This window comes from Elephas maximus, chromosome 3 (genome assembly GCF_024166365.1).
Source record: "Elephas maximus indicus isolate mEleMax1 chromosome 3, mEleMax1 primary haplotype, whole genome shotgun sequence".
Taxonomy (NCBI): domain Eukaryota; kingdom Metazoa; phylum Chordata; class Mammalia; order Proboscidea; family Elephantidae; genus Elephas; species Elephas maximus.
The window spans coordinates 9,846,413-9,852,887 of NC_064821.1; the positions used below are offsets into that span (position 1 = coordinate 9,846,413).

At 50.0% G+C, this 6,475-nt stretch overlaps 1 protein-coding gene across 2 annotated transcripts in view; it reads right to left on the bottom strand.

Moving 5' to 3' along the window:
• ACSBG2 (acyl-CoA synthetase bubblegum family member 2) overlaps positions 1-4,520 on the bottom strand; it is a 63,519-nt gene extending 58,999 nt beyond the window's left edge. For both annotated transcript variants that reach the window (XM_049876579.1, XM_049876578.1), the window contains exon 1: positions 4,409-4,520. The gene's annotated coding sequence lies outside the window, so the exon portion shown is untranslated. The remainder of the gene's footprint in view (positions 1-4,408) is intronic.
• Between the last annotated feature and the right edge of the window lie 1,955 nt (positions 4,521-6,475).

The window sequence follows — 6,475 nt, forward strand, 5'->3', positions numbered from 1 at the left end:
TCTCTCTACCTCTCTACTTCCCTGCCTACCTATCTATCCATTGCATATATATATATATATATATATATTTGCTGTTATTGTGTGCCATTGAGTCGATTCCGACTCATAACAACCCTATAAGACAATGTAGACCTGCAGCATAGAATTTCCTACGCTGTAATCTTTATGGAACACCCTCAGTGAGATGGACTGACACAGTGGCTACAGCAGTGGGCTCAAGCATAACAATCATGAAGATGGGGCAGGACCAGGCATTGTTTCATTCTGTTGTACATACAGTTGCTATGAGTTGGAACCGACTCAATGGCACCTAAAAACAACAACAACAATCTTTATGGGAGCAGATTGCCAGGCCTTTCTCCCACGGAGCTGCTTGTGGGTTCAAACTGCCAATCTTTAAAAAAAAAAAAACTTTTTTTTTTTTAGGTTAGCAAAAAAAAAAAAAAAAAACACAACTAAACCCGTTGCCATCGAGTCGATTTTGACTCACAGTGACCCTATACGACAGAACAGAACTGCCCACGGGGTTTCCAAGGCTGCAATATTTACAGAAGCAGGCTGCCATGTCATTCTGCTATGGAGAGGCTGAAGGGCTGGAATCAGCGACCTTTCAGTTAACAGCCGACCGCTTTAACCACTGTGCCACCAGGGCTCCTTTTAGGTTAGCAGCCAAGCGTTTAACCACTGCACCATCAAGCTCCCTCAGAGAGAGCTTGGCGGTGCAGTGGTTAAACACTTGTATATATACACACACGTATTTTATTGTTTGTTGATGTTAGGTGCCATTGAGTCAGTGCTGACTCGTAGCAACCGTTTAGGACAGAATAGAACTGCCTCATAGGATTTCCAAGGAGCGACTGGTAGATTTGAACTGTGGAGATTTTTGGTCAGCAGACGTAGCTCGCCATAGCTCTTTACCACTGTGTCACCAGGGCTCCATAGATGTGTGTGTGTATATATGTATATACACACATCTGTTATTTAAATATTTAATGGGCATTAAAAATAATCATTAACATTTACCAAGAGCTTACAATGTGCCAAGCACCCTGCCAAGCCATGCATGATCCCTTCAGTGTCAGCAAGTATTATCTGACCCACCTACAGATGAGGAAACAGAGGCAAAAGTAGGGTTCAGAATCCTGCTAAAGTTCTCAGCACCTGTAAGCAGTGAAGCTGGGATTCCACGCGGGCCAGCCTCCAGGACACAAAATCGGACCTTCACAATGAACCTGGAAATTGGTGCACAACTTCTTTCCAAATTCCCAAGAGCCCCCTGCTTCTGTGCCTGAGCCCAGGCGGCCCCCTCTGAGCCTCTCTCCCCACTGACACCTTTCCAGGTGCTCCCTCCAGGCAGGCAGCCCAGAAGGTCAGCCTCTTCTCTGACTCCACCAGAAGCACCACCATTAGCCTGCCTCTCTGCTCCCAAGCCAAGAGTGGCCTCCTCAAATATTTGCCAGATTGACTTCCCATCCGGGTAAAGCCAGAAGTGGCCTTAGGAAATCCCACCCAGGATGGCATTTACTTAGTTGTGAAACTACCCACCACGTGTTTGGTTTAGTTTCAACCCGATCACCCCATAGTACCACGTGCTCCCACCCACTTTCTGAAAGTCCACAATACAAATGCCGGAGTGGGGGGTGGGGGTGGAATCAAGACTTCCAGTCTTAAGAGAGACTCTGCAGGCTGCAGCTGGAAGATTCTGGACATCATCTTCTAACACTGTTTGAGCGCTTACTGTATGCTGGGCACCATGAAAACATCAAGAAACCTAAACCACAGCACTACACGTATCCTGTATGAGTTTCTTATTGCTGCTATAACAAAACTCCACAAACTCAGTGACTTAAAACAACACACATGTATTATTTCATAGTTTGGGAGATCATAAGTCTGAAATGGGGCATAAACCCATTGCCATTGAGTCGATTTTGACTCATAGCGACCCTATAGGACAGAGTAGAACTGCCCCCATAGGGTTTCCAAGGCTGTAATCTTTATGGGGAGCCCTGGTGCCACAGTGTTAAAGAGCTCAGGCTGCTAACCGAGAGGTTGGCAGTTCAAATCCACCAGCTGTTACTTGGAAACCCAATGGGGTAGTTCCATCCTGTTCTATACGCTCACTATGAGTTGGAATCGACTTTACAGCAATGGGTTTGGTTTTTGGTTTAATCTTTATTGAAGCTGACTGCCCCATCTTTCTCTGCTGGATCCGTAGGTGGGTTTGAACCACCGACCTCTCCCTTGGCAGCTGAGTGCTTATCCACTGCACCACCAGGGCTCCTTGAAATGGGTCTTACAGGGCTAAAATCAAAGTGTCAGCAGATCTGTGTTCTTTCTGGAGGCTCTAGGACAGAATATGTTTCCTTGTCTTTTCAAAGTTCTAGAGGCTGCCCACATCCCTTGGCTCATGGCCCCCTCCTCCATCATCAAAGCCAGGAGTGTAGCATCTTCCACTCTTCCTCTGACTCCCTCTTCTGCCTCCTTCTTCCACTTTAAGTATCCTTGTGACTATATTAAAGGTCCGTGAATGGTGAAAACAGTTTGCACTCAACTGCTAGCCTAAGGGAGCCCTCATGGCGCAGTGGTTAAGTGCTCAGCTGCTAACCGAAAGGTCGGCAGTTCAAATCCATCAGCCGCTCGGTGAGAGAAAGACGTGGCAGTCTGCTTCCATAAAGATTACAGCCTTGGAAACCCTATGGGGCAGTTCTACTCTGTCCTATAGGGTCATTACGAGTCAGAATTGACTCAATGGCAACAGATTTGGGTTTGGTTTTTTTTACTAACCAAAAGGTTGGCGGTTTGAACCCATCCAGCCGCACCACAGAAGAAAGTCCCAGTGACCAGCTTCTGTAACACATGGGCTTTCCATGAGTCAGAATCGACTCCACTGCAACGGGTTTGGTTTTCTTTTTTTTTTTCAGTTGCCAGTGGAAGGTTTTTTTAGTGGAAGGTGACACTTTGGGAATCCCCAAGGCTGTCTTCCTAGCCTTCTTTTGCTTCCTGTCCAGGCAACCTCAGAACCAGACCCAGTGCCAGCCTTGGCCCCAGGAGCCGATCCATCCCCTTGGTAATGACAGTGCTGCTGACACCCAGCCCCACCCAGCATATCAGGTCGCCTCAGCTTTGGCAGCTGCGTCTCTGTCCCCCAGTGGGGGCCAAGCCCAGCCACTTCCTGAAACTAGGTGGCTGGGAGATGGTGCTCTCCCAGCTTAGTTCCGGCTAGCACAAGCGTTGGAGGCAAAGCCTTAGAGATGTGCTGTGGGTTTTTTGTGCTACGTTTACCAAAGCCAGTGCACATTTTAAACATATTTTACATTTGTGGCCTAGACACACTTCAAGAGCTCAGTAGCCATAAGTGGTTAGTGGCCTCCATTTTGAACGGCACTGCCTCAGAATGTTCCCTGTGACCCTCCACCCTTGGGGTCTCCCCTCCTGGCGCCTAAGGTCCCCTCAGGTCTGCCCTGACCCCCCAGAGCCAAGTAACAGGGCATACAGAATAAATACAGCTCTCCGTATCAGCCTGGGTGGCAGACGTGAGGCTAACTCCATTTTGTTGTTGTTATTAGGTGTCGTGGAGTCGATTTTCCACTCTTGGCAACCCCATGTGACAGAGCAGAACTGCCCCCATAGGGTTTCCTAGGCTATAATTTTTACGGGAGCAGATCGCCAGGACTTTCTCCCACCTAGCCGCTGGATGGATTTGAACTGCCACACTTTCCGTTAGTTTAGCGCCCAACGCACCTTTTGCACCACCAGGGCTCCGCAGCTCCATTTTACACATGGGAAAACTGAGGCGAAGAGAGGAACTGGGATTTAACGGTGGAGCCAGGGTTGGAACCCACATCCCAAGAGGGTGGCTCCGGAGGAGCAAAAGGCCACGTGGAGGTCCCGGTGCCTGGAAGGGCAGCTGCTAACCGGAGGAGGCGCTGGCGCCCACTCCACCCGGTTCCGGGCATGGCAGTCTCTGACCAAGCTTTGAGGTAGACGGAAGGCTGACCAGTCCCGGAGATCCCCCGAGCCCCCTGACAGGGCCAGGGGACTATGGCTGTAGCAAGGGGGCTCCAGCGAGTCTCTCCTACCCCACCCTCCCCAGCACCCAGGCGGTGCGCTCGAAGGTGTCCAGTTGGCGCGCAGGGAACCCGCGGGCTGGAAAGGAGTGGAGCTTTCCAGACGAGCACGGAGGACCCGTGCAAGAAGAATACAAAGTCTGGGTAAAAGAGAAGCGGCAAGGGAACCCGTGTCCAGGCGCCGAAAACTGGACAGGACAGGGTAGGTGGTAAGAGGGGCCACCACCACCCTGTCCATAAATAGTAAGACTCCCTCATCCCCAGGGGCTGCCAAGGGAACCTATGGCAAGGTGGAACGGGGGCTCAGCGCGCGGCGGCCACCTGGGGCTCTCCCTTACCCAGTGCTCGGTTCTGCGCTTCCCCGAGAGAGCGGCGGCGACAGCTATAGCGACAGGAGCGGGGAGCCACCAGCCCCGGCGCCTTTAGGGTTGGCGAGCAGGAGGGGCGGGGTGGGGCCGGGCCGTCAGCTGGACCACGCCCCTCGCCCCCTCCGGAGGAGGAAGTCCCGGGGAGCCCCCCCTTCACCCAGCGGTCCCGCGGGCGCGCGGCCAATGGGAGCGCGGAGCTGGGACGCGCCACCCGCTCTAACCCCGCCCCGCAACGGGGCCACTAGCGGTCATTGACCGCGTGACTTTGGGGAAGTAGTTCGGGAGGTAGTTCTGATGTCCGAAGTTCCTCTGTTTTGCAAATTGGGGCACATGCTGCGTTAATGTTTGCCCCGACTTTGTTAATGTGATTCCCCAGCAGGGAAAATCCCACAGTGTCCCCCGTTGCCAACCCGTTGCCATCGAGTCGATTCCGAACTCATAGCGACCACGTAGGACAGAGTAGAGCTGCCCCATAGAGTTCCCGAGGAGCGCCTGGCGGATTTGAACTGCCGACCTTTACGTTAGCAGCCGTAGCACTTAACCACTATGCCACCAGGAGGGTTTTAAATTTTAACCCAAGTAATACATGTCCGTGGGGAAAGAAAAGATTAAATATTATGGGAAGGTTTAACACGAAAAGGAACAGCCCGTGATGTCCCATCTTCACCCCTAGAATGATATGTTCACCCACCCTCGTCCCGACAGGCCCTTTTGTTTTCTAACAGTTCATAAAAGTAGGAAATTTTTCACATGGTCAAAATTTCAGTGTAAAAGAGTTTGCAAAGATAATGAAGAGTTTATCTCCTTTCACCCCAGACCTCCGTTCCCCAGGGGAAGCTGGGAAAAAAAAAAAAAAAAAGAGTGAGAGAGAGAGAGAACGGAGATATGTATGTTGTTGCCGTTGGTTCCCGCCAGCCAGTTCCAAGTCAGAGCGTCCTTGCGTATACTAAAGGAAACGTTGCCCCGGCCTGTGCCACCTTCAGGGCTGTTGGTGTGCTCAAATCCCTTGTATCCACTGTGCATTTTGACTGCCTTCTAACCTAGGGGCCTCATCTTCCAGCACTATATCAGACAATATTCTTTTTTTTTTTTTTAATTGTACTTTAGATGAAGGTTTACAGAACGAACTAATTTCTCACTAAGCATTTAGGGAACACGATGTTCTGTGAAGTTGGTTAACAACCCCATGACATGTCAACACTCTCCCTTCTCAACCCTGGGTTCCCTATTACCAGGGTTCCTTCCTGCCTTCCAGTCCCTGCCCCAGAGCTGGTGAGCCCTTTTAGTCTTGTTTTGTTCCAAGGGCCTGTTCAGGAGTGACCTCATTACTGAGCTGAAAGGACATCTGGGGGCCATATTCTCAGGGTGCCTTCAATCTCTGTCAGGCCAGCAAGTCTAGTCTTTATCGGAAAACATTCTGTTGTGATCCGTAGGGCTTTTTCACTGGCTGATTACCAGGCTTTTCTTCCTAGTCCCTCTTAGTTTGGAAGCTCCGCTAAAACCTGTCCACCATGGGTGTCTTAGTTATCTAGTGTTACTATAATTGAAATACCACAAGTGGATGGCTTTAAGAAACAGATATTTGTTCTCTCATAGTCTAGGAGGCTAGAAGTCTGAATTCAGGGCACTAGCTACAGGGGAAGGCTTTTTCTCTCTGTCGATTCTGGAAAAAGGTCCTTGTCATCACTCTTCCTCTGGTCTGGGAGCTTCTCAGCCCAGAGACCCCAGGTCCAAAGGATGTGCATCACTGCTGGCTCTTCTACCTTGGTGGTATGAGGTCCCTCTCCTCTCTGCTTGATTCTATATTTTATATCTCAAAAGAGATTGACTCAAGATACAATCTAATCTTGTAGAGTGTGTCCTGCCTCATTAACATAACTGCCTCTAATCCTGCCTCACTGACATCATAGAGATTAGGATTTACGACACTTAGAATAATCATATGAGATCACAAAATGATGGTCAACCACACAATACTAGGAATCATGGCCTAGCCAAGTTGACACGCACTGTGCGGGGACACAATTCAACTCATAA